General features: G+C 46.9%; 1 non-coding gene and 1 pseudogene across 1 annotated transcript; one reads left to right on the forward strand and one right to left on the reverse strand.

Moving 5' to 3' along the window:
* The first annotated feature begins 927 nt into the window (after positions 1-927).
* LOC121141065 lies at positions 928-1034 on the forward strand. Its single transcript, XR_005878003.1, has one exon. It is a non-coding gene; the product is annotated as a U6 spliceosomal RNA (small nuclear RNA).
* A 14280-nt stretch (positions 1035-15314) lies between these two features.
* On the reverse strand, positions 15315-16495 carry LOC101830146 (annotated as a pseudogene).
* Between the last annotated feature and the right edge of the window lie 871 nt (positions 16496-17366).

The raw sequence follows: 17366 nt of genomic DNA on the forward strand, positions 1-17366 counted from the left end.
GGAGCAAAGAATGAAGATTCCTACAAATAAAAAGATCTTCCAACTTGTGACCCACATGGCTTCAGTCTTATCACACAGGAGCTCAGGAGACTCTAACCCACCTCCGAGTTAGCCCACCTCAAGGCCAGGGCCATAGGTATCTCATGCCACTGCCCCTCTGGGTTATGGGGAAGGATTAGACTATTCCCATTTGGCCAAGGCAGATCCCAAGAGGGACAGCTGTGAGCAACTGGGGGTGGTTACTCTGGCAGGCAGAAAGGTGTCTAGACAGGCACTAGAACCATCTCTATCCTATGCCAGTCCTGAGACATATGGGATCAGGTCTTGAGTACCTCTCTCCAGCTCCATCCTTCCACCCGGACCCCAGAGCATCCTGGATTAAGACCATCCTCACCTGGCCTCCTCCATGGGCAAAACCTAGGACTTTCTCTGCTTCCCACCACTGGTCACTCCAGACCCTGGGACTAATCTTTCTATGATTTTATTCCCTCTGTGGGTTAAGTAAAGGTCCCCAAAGTTACCCCTTATCTCACACAGTTGGGTGAGACCTCAGACCCCTTATTATCCCACTCCATATGGGTGTCATAGGCCCCTTTATAATGAATGACATGTGACGTGTGGTACTCTGTAATTCCCACATTCCTCAGACCTTGAGCAGTGTCTCCTACGTCACCAACGTTTATGCCCTCCCTTGACCCTGTTATAACTGGAAATGGGTACTATCTTATCTTTCAAAGACAAGCCAGGGGTAGAGGTGCTCATTTGCAACCCAAGCTCTTGGGTGGCTGAAGTGATAGGATTGTGAGCTTGAGAGCAGCCCAGACTACAAAAGTGAGTTTCAGGCAAGTTTGGGATATAGAGTCAAACTATGACTCAAAGAAACTAATATCAAAACAAAACCAATAACAACAATGAAAAAAAACCAAAATGCTCGCTTCAGCAGTACATACACTAAAATTAGAACAATACAGAGAAGATTAGCATGGTCTCTGTGTAAGAATGACACACAAATTCATGAAGCATTACCCATTAAAAAAAAACTTAAAATACAAAAGACAGTTTCACTCTCTCCAGCACTCCTACATTTATGATCCTGATTTCAAGTCTCACCTGGATGATGCCTCTAAAACCCTGATCTGACCTCCTCTGATGGTCTTGAACTGCAAGCTACCTACTCCTCTCCCACAACCACACAGTAGACTCTATGGTTGTTCCTTATGCATCTTCCTCTGGGACTTCTGTCTGTGTCTTCCTTCTCCTAGCATGTATGTTCTCTGAGGGTAGGGTTTGTGTTTCTCTAGCTGTTTCTTGCTGCTCAGAAAAGGAATATGAGGGATAGATGAGTGGATGGATGAGTAGATAAACGAATGTATAGATGGAGAGCTGGTCGAAAGATGAGTGGATGGATGGATGGATGGATGGATGGGTGGATGGGTGGATGGATGGATGGGTGGATGGATGGATGGGTGGATGGATGGATGGGTGGGTGGATGGATGGTGGATGGATGGATAGATGGGATGGATGGATGGATGGATGGGTGGATGGATGGATGGATGATGGATGGGTGGATGGGTGGGTGGATGGATGGGTGGGTGAATGGGTGGGTGGATGGATGGATGGATGGGTTAGGTAGGTGGATAGAGAGAGGAATAGATGATAGTAAGTAGATACATAGATGGATCCATGAGAGGCTGGGTATTCAGTAGGTGGTTGGGTGGGTAGGCAGTAGGTAGATGGATAGACGCTGGGATGAATGATACATTTCTCTCTTTTTCCAAGTTTGTCACAGTGTATGCTGCCTTTTCTCAAAAACAACTTGTCATGCTGGGCATGGTGGTGCATGCCTTTAATACCAGCACTCCAGAGGCAGCCAGAGGTGATTTCTGTGAACTTGAGGCCAGCCTGATCTATATAGTGAGCTCCTGGCCAACCAGGGCTACCCAGTGAGATCCTGTATGCTGTAACAAAAACAAACCTTAGCTTGGGAAAGATCGCCCAGGTAAACTCTGCTGCTGCTGAGAGTTGCTGTGTGAGGTGGGGAGAGAAGGCCCCTCCAGGCCTCTCAGAACACACATCCCTCCTCCCCTAGGATGCCCAGGACACAGGCAAGACAGTCCTGAAGGGACTGGGGTGGGCCTGCACACTCCACTTTTGGTGTGTAGCCTGCCTCCTCTGCCCTGCACAGCCCTTTCTAGCAGACCCAGGAGGCACCTCACCTGGGCACAGGGATCCAGATCAGTGCTCAGCATCTCACCCCTACACAAAGGTGATTATCTTGTCTGTTAGGAACACCTACTTAGTAATTCTGACAGGAAACTCCCACCAGGCTGAAACTTGACACAGAACAGCAATTACTGAAAACATATTTTTAAAAAAGTTGACGTTTCTGTGAGAGTTCGCCCTCCCCCGCTCCCAGCCTCCCCCGAGGAGACAGTTATTTAGGTCTTTTCTGTGTGAGTCTCACTTCCAAAGCTGCAGTTACATTGGCTCTGGCTGCTCCCCACTGTCAGGGCTCAGGGTGGGTGGGTGGGGGCAGTGGCCTGCCACTGTTCCCTTGGGAAATTTGTCCTCCACCAGGGCTGCCTTCCTGTCCCAAGCAGCAGGGGCTCAGCAAAGAAAGGGCCTCATATGACACCAGTAACTAACATAGACACTGCAGGCCCCCTTTCAGATGACAGGGGTGACTTTATGAGGCCCTAGGAAGGTCATACTGTGTGTATAATGATGGAGCCTGCTTCTTGCACAGGTGGGGCTGAAACAGCCCAAAGAGCAAGCAGCGTGGGGAGCTCTGCTCAGAAACATCTGGTAAGAGCCTGCCCACACCCCGTTTTACAGATTCACAGATGAAATTAAGGATGAGGAGGTGAGACCATTTTCCCAGCTCAGGCAGGATTTGAACCTATCCCAGCAGATCTTCTCTAGGCTAGAGGCTGGATACCCTATGGGCTCTCTCATCCCTTCCTGCCTCTCTCCCTGCCTCCTGCTCCTACCTGAATCCTCACACCTTTTTTTTTTCTTTTTGATTTTTATGTTTAGTTTTTGGTTTTGCTTTTTGATAGGAACTCCAGCATGAACTGGCCTAAACCTCTCTCTGTGCATCTGAGGATGATCTTGAACTTCTGGAGTTCTGGGATTACAGGCATGCACCACCTTTGGTTTTATGTGGTACTGGGCATGGAACCCAGGGCTTTACATGTGCTGGTCAATCAATCCACTCTAGCAACTGAGCTACATCCTAGCTCAAGATCTTCATTTCTTTCAGTTTTAAAGTTCTATTCATCATTTATTATTTGTGTGCGATGTGTATTGTGGACCTCTGTGTGCCAGGCTGCACCTGTAGGGGCCAGAGGATAACTTTGTGTAATTATTGGTGGATTCCAGGCTCTGAGTAGAGACCATCATCTGACTTGCACAGCAAGCACTGTGGTCATCTGTGCCAAGATCTCCTTTCTGAGGCTTCTTTACAGTTCACTGCTCTGTATTAGGCAAGCATTCCTGGCCATTCCTGTGTGTCAAAGTAATGTAACAAAGTAACAAAATAAGTAACAAATGAGATCAGTCCTGTGCTAGGCATGCTTATTTGCCAAGGCCAGTGTATAGAAAAGCAACCCTTAGCCACCAACAATTGTATCACTCCATGACCCGCAGCCCCTTCCCTACAGGGGATCCCTCACCAGGCATCGAAGTGCTGTTCCACCAGTGCACTGACCACCCTGTGACATCTCACTCACAGATGGGTGGGTCTGCCTCCCAGCTCTGCTCTGAGGTCACCTACAAAGCAGGGATGTGAAAGCAGCTCTCAGACGATGATGGGCATGATTACAAACTGAAGCGTCATTAAAGTCTTTCTCATGATTCTTTCTAACACAGACAGGACTCTACAGAAAGGCTCCTGGGTAAATGAGAAGACATAATGTAACATTGACAGAACATACTTCTAGGGTGGTTCACCATTTGGAGCAAGAATTAAGGACCTTTAAGTGCTGAAGTGCAGTGGGGCTTAGGTTCCTGGCCAGTCTCCCTTTAGCCTGTGTGGTCTGTCCTGGGACTCGCATGCATAGCAGAAGTCCTTAAGCAGGAATGTAATGGACATCTGGCTGGGATGTTCAGCAGGTGGCCACATAGGGGTCAGCCCTGATAGTGGAAAGCAACTACCAAGAGGTCTGAGGCTGTTAGAGTCTGCTTCCTGCCACAGGCATGCACAGATATACTGGGAGTCTCCCCAGTGAGGTAACAGAGAGCCTGGGCTTGACATTCAGAGGGCTACTCCCACATCTGGACAGCAGTACAGCAAAGGCTGTGATAGTCCACCCAGAGCCTCTTGTCGAGTTGCAGCAGAGGCTCATGTGGAAAGACAATTCTCATTGAAGATTTGGCACAAGAGCAGCATTGGCAGGAGTTCTCACAGCCACAGTAAAGAGCCCCTTTTCCTCCATCTATCCTCAGTCATTCATTCACCCAACAAGGGCCAGGTGTGGATGCATCTTCCAGATCCCAAACAGGCCCCTGCCAGATCAAGATGGGATGTAGGGGACTGGAGAGGTAGCCCAGCTTCTGGCTCAAAGGGCTATTACAGAACAGGCATGTTCAGGACATGGAAACCATGTAGAGTAAAATCTGACACATGAGGAAACGTGTAACCCACATACATGCAGTTGGGTCACTAGTCCTAAGGCATCTGCCTTCCTCCCAATTCTACTCCTTCCATTCCCCTTAACATCAATCACTTCCTTGTGCTTTTGTAGTTTTACAATGTTGGCGGCAGCTTTTGAACATTTTACTAACAATTGCACTGCACATACTCTTTCTGACAAAAGTATCCTTTTGTCCATGTCCTGTCTGTGGAACTTCTGTGTCACGCCGCTCCTGTTCACACATTCCCAGGCTAGATGAGATTCCTTTGTGTGAACCTACTATGCTCATTTATCCATCCTACTCACAGTGGGCTTTGGGCTTATGTCTGACCTTTGGGACTTATGGCAGTTGTCAGCAGTGCTGCGAAGGACAGGCATGTGTGAATGAGTTTGCATTTCTCTGGAGCATTTGTTGACCTAGGAATGGAATTTCTGGGTCATTAGTTTGCATTTCCTCATCCCAGGGAGACAGTTCAGAACTGTCTTCTAGAAGTGGCAGGGTATAGAGAGCATGGATACCTGTTATCCACTCTAATGCTGGCTGACTGTTCCTATCGGGTTGGTAATCTGTAGTCACACCTGCTGCAGGTTTAATCTGTAGCTGTTGATTTTTGAATTGATCATGACAATAGTGTGACCCTGTTCTGTGCCAACTGTTTAGGTTAGCTGGGTTCTGAGGTTCTCAGGCAATGCTTCAGCTCGCCATTGTTCCTGCCTCTTGTTATCCTCTTGGGGGAGTTCTCTCAGTAGACACTAGTGTTGCTATAGTCTCACTTCCCATCCTGGAAGAAAGCTCTCATTCTAATTGTGATTCTCTTGGATACATAGACGGCCCTCTCCCTCTGTTTCTCTCTGTTAGTATTCAAGCATCTGTACTGGCCTGCCCTTGGGTCCTGACAGGATATGCCCTCAGCTGCAGCCACTAAGGGTACCCCTTGTGCACATTCCATACATTCTCCTTTAAAAGGTGGGCCTTGCCCACCTCCCAGGTGGTGGTAGTGGTGCACCCCTTTAATCTCAGCACTCAGGAGGCAAAGGCAGGTGGATTTCTGAGAGTTCGAGGCCAGCCTGGTCCACAGAGCGAGTTTAATGACAGGTTCCAAAGCTACACAGAGAAACCCTGTCTCAAAAAACCAAACTTAAACCAAACTAAAACAAACAAACAAACAAAAAAATCTCCTATGTGAGCCTTGTTGCATGATGTGACTTCTCTTCGCCTTGTTTTTAAATAAATTACAACACTCTCTGTCTTCGGTGCAGAAGATTGAGCCCCGAGCACCACATGCGAAGAGCTTTACTCCCAACCTAGACATTTTAATACGTTTGATGTTATCAGCATTTTCCTCTAGTTGTTGGTGTTTCTTGAATGCACTTCCCTCTTTCTTTCTTTCTTTCTTTCTTTCTTTCTTTCTTTCTTTCTTTCTTTCTTCCTTCCTTCCTTCCTTCCTTCCTTCCTTTCTCTCCCTCCCTCCCTCTCTTCCTTTCTTTTCTTTTTGCCTTTTGATACAAGGTTTCTCTACATAGGCCTGACTCTCCTAGAACTCACTATGTAGACCAGGCTGGCCTTGAACTCTCAGAGATCCACCTGCCTCTGCCTACTGGGTGCTGGGGTTAAAGGTGTGGGCTGCCAAGGCTGGGCTCTTGCACCTTTAAGAAATCTCTGCGGTTCAAGGTCATGAACATATATTTTTTTAACAAGATCTTCTAAATGCACTATGACTTTGCCTTTCAATGTCCCTGATGTTGGTTTCCGAGGACAGAGAACAACTTCACTTTCCCCTGTATCAGAGACCTGCTGTCCACAGTCACTCCCTGCAGAGTCCGTTCTTTGCCAATGTGTGTCTGCCTTGATTGTCATGAGCAAGGGCTGGACTTCTCGTCTGGTATTACAGACTTCTCCACCCAGTTCCGCACTGCCTTCGTTATGAAGGATTTGTAAATACTCCTTGATATACCACAAGACACACCCCATCTTTACCACTTCTAGAATGTTTTAGCTGCTCTTGTGTCTCAACCTCAATGCAGCTTTCCCTGGCCATCAGCACATTCTGCAAACCGCCCCACTCTCCCAGTATTCTCTAAAATACTTATTGCAGTAAAATATCAAGAAAACTGCTCATTCTGCAAACTACCCCACCCTGCCAGTATTCTCTAAAATACTTATTGCAGTAAAATATCAAGAAAACTGCTCATTCTGCAAACTACCCCACCCTGCCAGTATTCTCTAAAATACTTATTGCCTTCTACTATATGTTATGCTTCAATTATTTTTTCTCATTTAAAAAAAGTTTATTTATTTATTTGTTTTACACAGAGTCTCACCATGCATATCATATGACCTTAAGCTCAGCTATCTGCTTGCCTCTGCCTCTGAGTGCTGGAATTTAAGATGTGCCCCACCGAGCCCAGATTAGGGTGTTATTCCTTAGGATACATCCACCTTGTGTTTTGAGGTAGGGTCTCTCACTGGTCTGGGAGTTATAAAATAGGGTGACTGGAATGGACAATGAGCTCAAGGGCCTGTCTCTGCCTCCTCAGCACTCCTAAACTCCTGCTGAACCACCCAGCCTTTTAAATCCAGGGTCTTCGCATACTTGCAGGGATATGGTTTTACTTACTGATGGAGCCATCTCCCCAGCTCAGGATTCCAAACATTTCTTTTCTAACATTGGGGCTAAAAGCAGAGAAGTAAATAGAATCAGGTGTATGGATTTTAAATCCAATCAGTTTGCTAAATTCCTAAAGAATTTCCACCTCCTCTTCCCACAATAACAAAGCTTTATTCATCCTCGGGAGCTGAAGAAAAGCAGGCTTCCTGACTTTCCTGCTGCTATGGTGCAACTCTGGCTTCTGCCAGCGCTCCTTCCTTCCATTCACTTTTTCCTGCCTCTTCGTTTCCTGCACTGCACCTTCTTCTTGTCCTTTGCCTGGGGTTTTAGGTAACTGAAGTGCTCCACTCCATAGGCCATGCTGAGACCAGGGAAGAGTCCTGGCCAGCCAAGTTTGATGAGCAGGGAGAGCCAACCACATCACCTTGTCTACAACCTTGGTTCTTAATCTCTCCTTTTAATCTCCCGTGGATTCCTTTGGGTCTTTTGTTCTCAACAGCCATGTGGGCTTTGAATAAAGGTTTTTTGCTGCTTTCTTTAAAGGCTCTCCCCAACTTGCTCCCTGAGCTGTGTGCCACGCCCAGGCTGGCACTGAGCAGCAGCAGACTCACGGCATCTTTGCCTGCTTGCCAATCTCGCCCCGTGAGCTTTCAGCATTTTCTCATTAACTGTGATTATTGCCTGTGGCTTTTGCCAGATAGACTTTATCGGAGGGACAGTGTGTCTTTTTTTTCTGGATGGCTAATGCTTTTTCTTAAGAACAAGACCTGAATTTTTTCCAATACTCTCTTGTATCTACTGAGATGGCCCCATGAGCTGACTGCAAGAGAGTCCCTATGGCTTTGGTAGAGCACAGTCAACCTGGGAAGGGACAGGGACAAAAACAGAGGGACAGACCTCCCCTGGCACCTCTCCAAAGGGCAGAGTCCAGACACCTGCCCCCAAACTCCCCCAGGAGCTTGGCAAGAAGAGGGGGCAAGCTGGGCCCTTCATCTCACCATTAGGACCTTTTGGCTTTTCCCTCATTCTAGCTGTGTTTCTTTTTCTTTTCATTTCTCCAAAATTTTTCACATGCGCGAGTGTTTTGGCTACATGTATGTCTGTGCACCACTGTGCCTGTAGAGGCCAGAGAGGGTGTTAGATCTACTGGGAGTTAGAGAGTTAGCCACCATGTTGCTGCTGGAAAAGCAACCAGGGCTCTTAACTAACGAGCCATCTCTCTAGCCCTCTACCTGTGTTTCTTTAAGCTTCTGAATCTCTGTACTTGATGTCTGTCAATCTCAGGGCTGAGTGGTAGCTCAAGAGGCTCATGCCTTTCCTGTGGTCCGAGCCTGTGCCCTGTACTGCCTTCTGATCTAAAGCACAGGCAGCTGGGTGTGGGCACTAGGTGTGTCTCAGGAAACCCTGATCTGGAATCTGCTCCCCTCCCTGCCTCCCTTCTGGTACTTTGGGACTGTCAGCGAGTGCTCTGTCATCAAGGATTTTCTGAGTGGCTACTCTGGAAATGAGCTGGGAACTGTTGTCCTTGGAGAGACACAGTGTGGTGAGTCAGCTGGACTCAAGTCATAGCATCTTCCACTTACAGAGTGCCAGCCCATTCTCTGGGCCTGGTGGATAGGGGTCCAGCTTCCTACCCACACCAGGACCCTTTACCCAGAGTCTTGGACCCTAAGCTCCTCGGGCTTTGTAACATATCATCCCTGGAGAGGAAGTGTTGGCCCTGAGGTTATCCAGCTGGCCTGGCAGAGCCAGTCTGGGGGTAGGGATGATGCCTGGCTCTTCTCAGGTCTGTGACTCTAGAGTCGTTGGGTCCTGAAGGTATAATGGTGCTACGGTTCTATGCAAGAGAGATCCCAGTTCTTCATTTCCCATGGGCCCCTCAATGTTATTTGTCTGAGTATCATACATAGAGAAATGGGGGTCAAGGAGTTTAAATTGGGTTGGGAAGGGATGTCATTGGTTACAACCGGGGCCATACACCCACTGCTGCAGGTCTTTGCCCGTGACCATGTTACTGGTGATCTGGGTCTGAGCTTCTGTTTCCAGGATATTGTGCTCTTATTCAAAGAATTGAAACAAAAGCTCCTAAGAGACTACAAAGTAGCAAGGAAACCGTGCTCACAGCAAATAAATACAGATCAGAAAGAAAGCACAGACATTCACACATGTAAACACACACACACACACACACACACACACACACACACACACACACACACACAGATGAAAATCCGGAAGGAACAGCTTAGTAAGATGGCTACTTTTCTTCATTTTTGGGCTAGGAAACTGACTCTATGATGAAGAGAGTTTGCCACTCTTGCAGAGGACAGAAGTCTAATTCCCAGTGCCAACACTGGGCTGCTCATAGTCCCTGTAACTATCTCCAGCACACACAGCATACAATACGGACAGACACATAGATTAAAAATAAATCACAACTTAAAAAAGGGAATTATTTCTGTCAAGAGGGACAAGGCCACATGGGAGCCAGCACTCAAGGCCACTGGTTATTGTTTCAGGGCTTCCTTTTATGGGGTTCAGGAGGGGGCGTTTGGTTGCTGGGGGTATGGGGGGCGCTCTCTGCTTAGCTTTTGCTCACCGCACATATCTTTTCCCTCAATTCAACTGACTTTAGGCAAATGCAAGATGGTAAGTAGGGACTTTCCCCCAAAAGTTTGCTTCAAGGATCAGTTTGTCTTGCTGCTGTATGTATGCTCAAAACTAGTTCAGGCCAGATTGGCCCTGCAACATTCCTACTGGACATGCTGGGACTATGTACAATAGGAACTGCCCAGGTTTGGTGGTTATTAGGAAAGAGAGAAACTTTTCCCCTTGTTTAGAGAGGATGTACATGTAGCTTGATGCTGTGCACAGTTGAGAAGAGGGGTGTGTGTGCTTAGTGCTTGTGGGTGAAGTCCTAGGTTCCCAAGTGCATCTCCTACCTTGGCTGCCCCTGGCCCCGCCATTTTTTTGGGCAGTCGGCTCCTTCTGCCCCAAGCTTACCTACCTAGGCATTGTGTGTGTGTGTGTTGATGTGTGCTGGGGGAGGTTCAGTTGTTACTCTTAGCTCCCCTTTCGCCTCCATTAGTCACTCTGTCTGTAGTGCTCGCTCTGTACTATAAACTGGCCATCTGGTCTCCTCCATTTGTCCATGTTGTTACCCTCTAATTTTTGGCAGTCAACAAGGAGCCCTGGCAGCTAAATGTGTCCCACCTCCTTCTGTGTTTTGTTGTTACCGATTCTTGTATCATTGTACTATGCAACGTTTTTATTCAATTTCTGTTATGCTCTTTTATTTCCATATTTTTTTCTGGTGCTAGAGATCAAATTCAGGGCCTCATGTATGCTGGGCAAGCACTTTATCGCCAGGCCATATCAGCAGGTCACATTCCTACTTTTGATCATTTTTTTGGGTCTGTGATTAATTACATTTAATGATTGCTGCCAACCCTTTCTAAACTTGCTCCCCTGCTCTGGTAGTAGGAGAGCTCCTCTTCAGGAACATGCATGCGCACATAGGCTCAACAGTTCAACACATGTTCGTGACCTCAAACATGAAACCCTCACAACAGCCTTTGTGCCTGAGGACAGCTGAACAGGAGAGCTGAGTAAAAACTTCAGCTTCATTCCATGAGGACTGTGCAGATTTCCTGGAGCTTGCTTAACCAAGTCCTACAACAGGGAGCTTAACAGCAACATCAGAACTCTATCCCCTCATCCTTCTGGAGGCCACAGCTCCTTCGACAAATACCAGCAGCGTTGTGTTCTCTAGCTGGAGGTACTGGATGCTATACACATTCCTCCTGGGTCCTATTGCTTACCAACACATCTGTCTTTCTGTGTCTGTGGTTTTCCTTTTTCTTCTCATAAGGGCAACAGGTGTATGGGACTAGGACTACCCATATGGAGCATGGTTGTGTCCTAACTGGATTATATCTGCAATTAGGATACATTCACAGGCCCATAGGTTAGGACTCAGGCATATTTGGGGGTGGTGTGGGAGAGCATAATTCTACCCAAGACAAGTGCCATTCAGATAAAGAAGCTTCATTTCTGTTCTTTCTAGTATTGACTGCTGCTGAGCAGGAGTCTGATGCTAACTTGACTTTCTTTCCTTACATGATGCTCAGTTTGGGGGTGTAGTGCCCAAAGGATTAAGTCTTTAGCATTTAAAACCCAGCAGTTGTGCCATGGCATGTGCTGGATTCTATATTAACACCTCAAGTCTCTAGTGTGTATATCCTTGTGTACCCCAGGAAAATAGTGTGGAACTGTAGTTTAGACAGTGGGTTCTACCTGTTGTTGTTTTTTTGTTTTTTGTTTTTGTTTCTGTTTTTTGAGGCAGGTTTTCTCTGTGTATCTTTGGAGCCTGTTGTGGAACTAGCTCTGTAGATCAAGCTGGCCTCTAACTCACAGAGATCCACCTGCTGGGATTAAAGGTGTGCACCACCACTGCCCAGCAATACAAAGTTTTTATTCATTAGCCAGTGGGCTACACAGGAAACTTGCCCAAATTGTGTGGCCATGAGCCTTATTTTTTCTGGATTTTTGTGTACAAAAGCCATATCCTGGTTGACACATTTCAGGTAGCAAAAACAGTTAGCAATAAGTGAAGCTACAGAAGCCAAAAGACAAGGTTAGTATATTTAGGGAATGCCCCCAAAACTATGCACTATTATGGATTGTGTTGTTCTCATTTTGGCAGGTTTGGGGGTCTACATGCTGGGCTCTTAGATCAGAATGGTTCGTTGATGTCTCTAACACGGTATCAGTTTAGGGACCTGTTATATACCTGAAAACTGGAAGGCTTGGTCTTCTGGCCGCATCTCTCTGGTTACATCTGTGGTGTGTCGTTATGGGATATTTGTACGTTTTGTGAAGGTGTGTTGCTATGATTGGTGTAATAAAAATCTGAACTGTCAATAGCTAGGCAGGAGAGTATAGGTGGGACTTCTAAGCAGAGAGAGGACTCTGGGAAGTCAAGTTGCCAGTCAGACATGGAGAAAGCAGGATGGGAAATACGAAGACGAGGTAATGAGACTTGTGGAAGAACATACATTAAAAAATGGGTTAATTTAAGTTATAAGAACTCGTTAGGAACAATCCCAAGCTAAGGCTGAGCTTTCATAATTAATAATAAGTCCCTGTGTTCTGATTTGTGGGCTGGCAGTCCAGATGAGAAAGTACTACTACAGTGTGCTGCTGTACACTGTCAGCCGGCCCCTGCATGCCAGGACAAACCATTGTCTGCACGAAGTTGCGAAAGAAGCCACACTGTCTATGGTGGGAAGTCAGGTGGCTCTCAGCTCTGCAGGGGGTGGTGCTGACATAAGTGTCATGTCTGGGATGATGGGCATGTTCTGTCTGGATGGAGCTCATCTGGAGCTGGAGTTGCGGAGAGGTCGTAAGCCACTAGATGGGTGCTGGGAACTGAACTTGGGTCCTTTGGAAGAATAGCAAGTGCTCTTGACTACTATGAATCTCTTTAGACCTTAAGATCCGAAGTCTTAATAATTCTCAACATTGTGCAAAAGTTTAAGTTCAAAGTTTCCTCTCAGAATCAGGCAAAAAAATCTGTGTGTGTTGATTAGTTTTTTGTTGTTGTTGTTGTTGTTTTGTCAACTTGACACAAGCTAGAGTGAGCCATCCAGGAAGAGGGAATATTAGCTGAAAGATTTCCTCTACCACATTGGCCTTACAGTCTGCAGGGGCTTCTTGCTGATTAATGATTGATGTGGGGGGGTGGCCCTCTGTGGGTGGTGTTTCCCCTAGGCAGGTGGTCCTGGGTGGTATTCAGCAGCTTTCCTCCATGGTTCCTGCCTCCGCTCTTGAGTTCCTGCCATGACTACCTTCAGTGGTCAATTGTGCATGATGTGCAGACAATAAGCCCTTTCCTTCCCTAGTTGCTTTTGGTCATGGCAGTAGGAAACCAAGCCAGGGCACTGTGAATGCATACACACACACACACACACACACACACACACACACACACACACACACACAAACTCCCATAAGTTGCATACTTCCGGTACATAATAAAGTAAATGTCCCTGTTCCAAAAGAGCCAAGCAATATGAAAGCCCAACATGGCAAACATCACCCTGGCCATCCATGCCCAGGATCTCTGCAGTGTGATGCCAATTCTAGCAGGCATGGGTATTCCTGTTTTTATGGCCTTGATATTTGTATCCACAGGCTTCTCTCCCAGACTGGCTCCACTGGTTGTGCTGGCTCTCAAAAGACATCCCCATATTCCTGGCATTTCTAATGATCTGGAGTTCCCACTGAAATTTAGGAATTTACTCTTGTGACTTAATGCAATGTTCCCAGGAGATACCTGTAGGGACCCTGACCTTGTTATAATTGGCAGGCTTCTCTGCCCTTTGAAATCTAAGTAGATGTTCCATGGTCCAAAAACTTACATTTTGGGTGCCCAAAAACAAACAAACAAACAAACAAACAAATAAAACAATAGCTTTATGATATGCTGTCTTGAAATTTTCTGTGCCCAAGAATCCATTATTTTTGAATTAGGTCTCACTCAAGAGCTCAAGACAAAAAGAAATATAGATAAATCATATCTTTTCATTTTATATGTATGTGTGTGTGTGTGTGTGTGTGTGTGTGTCCGCGTGTGTGTGCCTGTGCTTGTGGAGACCAAAAGAGAACATCAGATCCCCTGGAACTGGAGCCACATAGTTGTGAGATGCCATATGGGTTTTCTGTAAGTACTCCTAACCACTGGGCTATCTCTCTAGCCCTGTTATTTCTATTAGCATTCTTCTCTTCTGAGCTCCCATTAGAATCACCCATGAAGCTGTGCTGCCGGCATTGTAGGGCTTCCCTAGCCTGCATCTTCAAACATTTGCATATTCTTCTAGATACCAGCTCCAAAGGCTCACAAGCCATGTCTTCAGATTTAGTCACAGAAATGATCTCAGTTCTTGGGTATCAGTTTTCTGCGTTAGCTTTCTCATGAGTTTGACACAAATACTGAACAAACCTCATAAAAGAAGGGAAGATTTATCTTGTCTCATGTTCCAGAGACATTATTCTGTAGCAGAACATGGTGTAGTATATAAAGAAGAAAGCTGTTTACCTCACAGTGGAGAGGAAGGAGACCACACACACACACACACACACACACACACACACACACACACACACACACACAGAGACAGAGAGAGAGAGAGAGAGAGAGAGAGAGAGAGAGAGAGAGAGAGAGAGAGAGAGAATCACACCTCCACTACTTCCTTTGGCTAGGTCCTACCTTGTGAAATTCCCAAAATTATTCAGAATAGTGGCACTAGTTGGGCACTAAGCTTTCATCACAAGAGCCATGGGAGGACATTATGTATTCAAGTCATAACCATGTCTTCAGGGACATCTTGTTATGGAGAATCTTCTCTCAGGTATCCACAGGTAGGACTCATGAACAGGTGTTCCCTCCCAAGACTTAAGGCAAACCTCCCTGTAGAGACTGTCCACTCAAGTTCTCCTCAGGGAGATCACCTGAGAAAGTCTCTCAGACAGGTTTCCTTGGCGGAGACTTCATGGAGATGGTCTTTTCTGACAGATCCCCGAAGGATCTCCACAGGGAGTTTCCTCAGGGAGATGCCCTAAGGGGAACTATTTCAGGCTGGTCTCCTCTAGAAGGGTCTTCTAATGCAGGCCTGTCTTCTTTGGGTGTACTTACCAGGGCATTATCAGAGGGGGGGTCTCCTCAAGGAGATGCCCCCAGAAATAGTCTCCTCAGGGATGTTATCCTGAGGGAGGTCTCATCTTGGGAATTCTAGTCAAGTCTCCTGAGGTATATCTCTTCAGTGAGGTCTCCTTAGAGAGAGTTCCATCAGAGAAGTCTGCCAGGAGGGAGGCCTTTCCATGGAGGGAGAGTTTGTCAGGGTTTTTTTCCTTAGGAAGGTATTCACTGAAGGAGGGCCTCTCCCCAGTTAGGGATTCTACACAGTGGTGTCTCCAGGAAGGTTCTCCTTAAGGAGGTGTACAGGCTTTCTTTTGGGCCACCAATCAGCTCCCAAATCATGACACGGAGACTTTTTTTTTATGGGTGTTGTGAACTTTATTGACGGTATTCAAGAGAGCAGGGCTCCCTAAGCCCCTCCTTTATTCTGGGGATCTGGGATGGAAACTGTGAGGGAGATGACCAGTGTGGGGGGTTGCTGGACAGGGACTGCTCAGCAGCCAGGGCCTCTCTCTTGCTCAAGTCCTTGCTGGGGATGGATGGTCCAGGGTGGGTCTCTTGTTCCTTGAAGGCCATGTAGGCCATGAGGTCCACTACCCTGCTGCTGTAGCCGAATTCATTGTCATACCAGGAAATGAGCTTTACAAAGTTGTCATTGAGAGCAATGCCAGCCTCAGTATCAAAGGTGGAAGAGTGGGAGTCACTGTTGAAGTCACAGGAGACAGCCTGATCCTTGGTGTAGGCCAGGATGCTCTTCAGTGGGCCCTCGGATGCCTGCTTTACCACCTTCTTGATGGCTTCATACTTGGCAGCTTTCTCCACTTGTCAGATCCACGATGGACACGTTGGGGGTAGGAACACAGAAGGCCACGCTAGTGAGCTTCCTGTTCAGCTCTGGGATGACCTTGTCCACAGCCTTGGAAGCACCAGTGGATGCAGGGATGATGTTCTGGGCAGCCCCACGGGCCATCATGCCACAGCTTCCCAGAGGGGTCATCCACAGTCTTCTGGGTGGCCATGATGGCATGGACTGTGGTCATGAGTCCTTCCACAATGCCAAAGTTGTCATGGGTGACCTTGGCCAGGGGGGCTAAGCAGTTTGTGGTGCAGGACGCATTGCTGACAATCTTAAGGGAGTTGTCATACTTGTCATGGTTTACACCCATCACAAACATGGGGGCATCAGCAGAAGGTGCGGGGATGATAACTCTCTTGGTTCCACACTTCAAGCCCCAGCTTTCTCCATGGTGGTGAAGACGCAGGTAGACTCCACAACATACTCGGCACCAGCATCACCCCATTTGATGTTGGCAGGATCTTGCTCCTGGAAGATGGTGATGGCCTTCCCATTGATGGCAAGCTTCCCATTCTCAGCCTTGACTATGCCTTTGAACTTGCCATGGGTAGAGTCATACTGGAACATGTAGACCATGTAGTTGAAGTCAATGAAGGGGTCATTGATGGCAACAGTCTCTACTTTGCCAGAAGTGACAGCAGCCCTGGTAACCAGGCGTCCAATATGGCCAAATCCGTTCACTCTGACCTTCACCATTGTGTCTCAGGAACGAGGCTGGCACTGCACAAAGAGATGCGGCTGTGTCTAGAATAGGGAGGAGCAGAGAGCCGACATGGAAACTTTTTTAAAAAGATTTGTTATATATGTAGTGTTCTGTCTGCATATATGCCTGCAGGCCAGAAGAGGGCACCAGATCTCATTACAGACGGTTGTGGGCCACCACGTTGTAGCTGGGAATTAAACTCAATATCTCCAGAAGATCAGTCATGTTCTTAACCTCTGAGCCGTCTCTCCAACCAGACAAAGAGACTTCTTACTAGTTATTAATGCTTGACCTAGCTTACTTTTTTCCTTCCTTCCTTCCTTCCTTCCTTCCTTCCTTCCTTCCTTCCTTCCTTCCTTCCTTTCTTCCTTCCTTCCTTCCTTCCTTTTCTGTATGTCTTAATTTCCTGCCTCCTCATGCCTGGCTGGGTGGCTTGCCTGGCTTTTGGCCTCTGGCATCTCCCTCTCTTCTCTCTCTCTCTTGTTCTCCTTCTTCTCGCTCCCATGTAGAAAGAGGATCCTGTTCTTCCTGGTCCCACTGCCCTTCAGCTCCAAATAAACACACAAAGACTTATATTAACTATAAACTGTTTGGCTGATGGCTCAGGCTTCTTATTGGCTAGTTGTCTGTTAATTATTAACTATTAATCTATGTATTTCTTCATGGCCTTATCTTACTAAAGAATGTCTGGCGCATCCTATCTTTCCTGTAGCTGCATGGCGTCTCTCTCGTGACTTCTCTCTCCTCTCCCCAGAATTCTCCTAGTCTGGTAGCCCCGCCTATATTTCCTGCCTGGCTCCTGGCCAATCAGTGTTTTATTCATCAGTTAATAAGAGAAACATATATACAGAAGGACATCCCCCA

Source organism: Mesocricetus auratus, unplaced genomic scaffold, assembly GCF_017639785.1.
Source record: "Mesocricetus auratus isolate SY011 unplaced genomic scaffold, BCM_Maur_2.0 Super-Scaffold_100006, whole genome shotgun sequence".
NCBI lineage: Eukaryota > Metazoa > Chordata > Mammalia > Rodentia > Cricetidae > Mesocricetus > Mesocricetus auratus.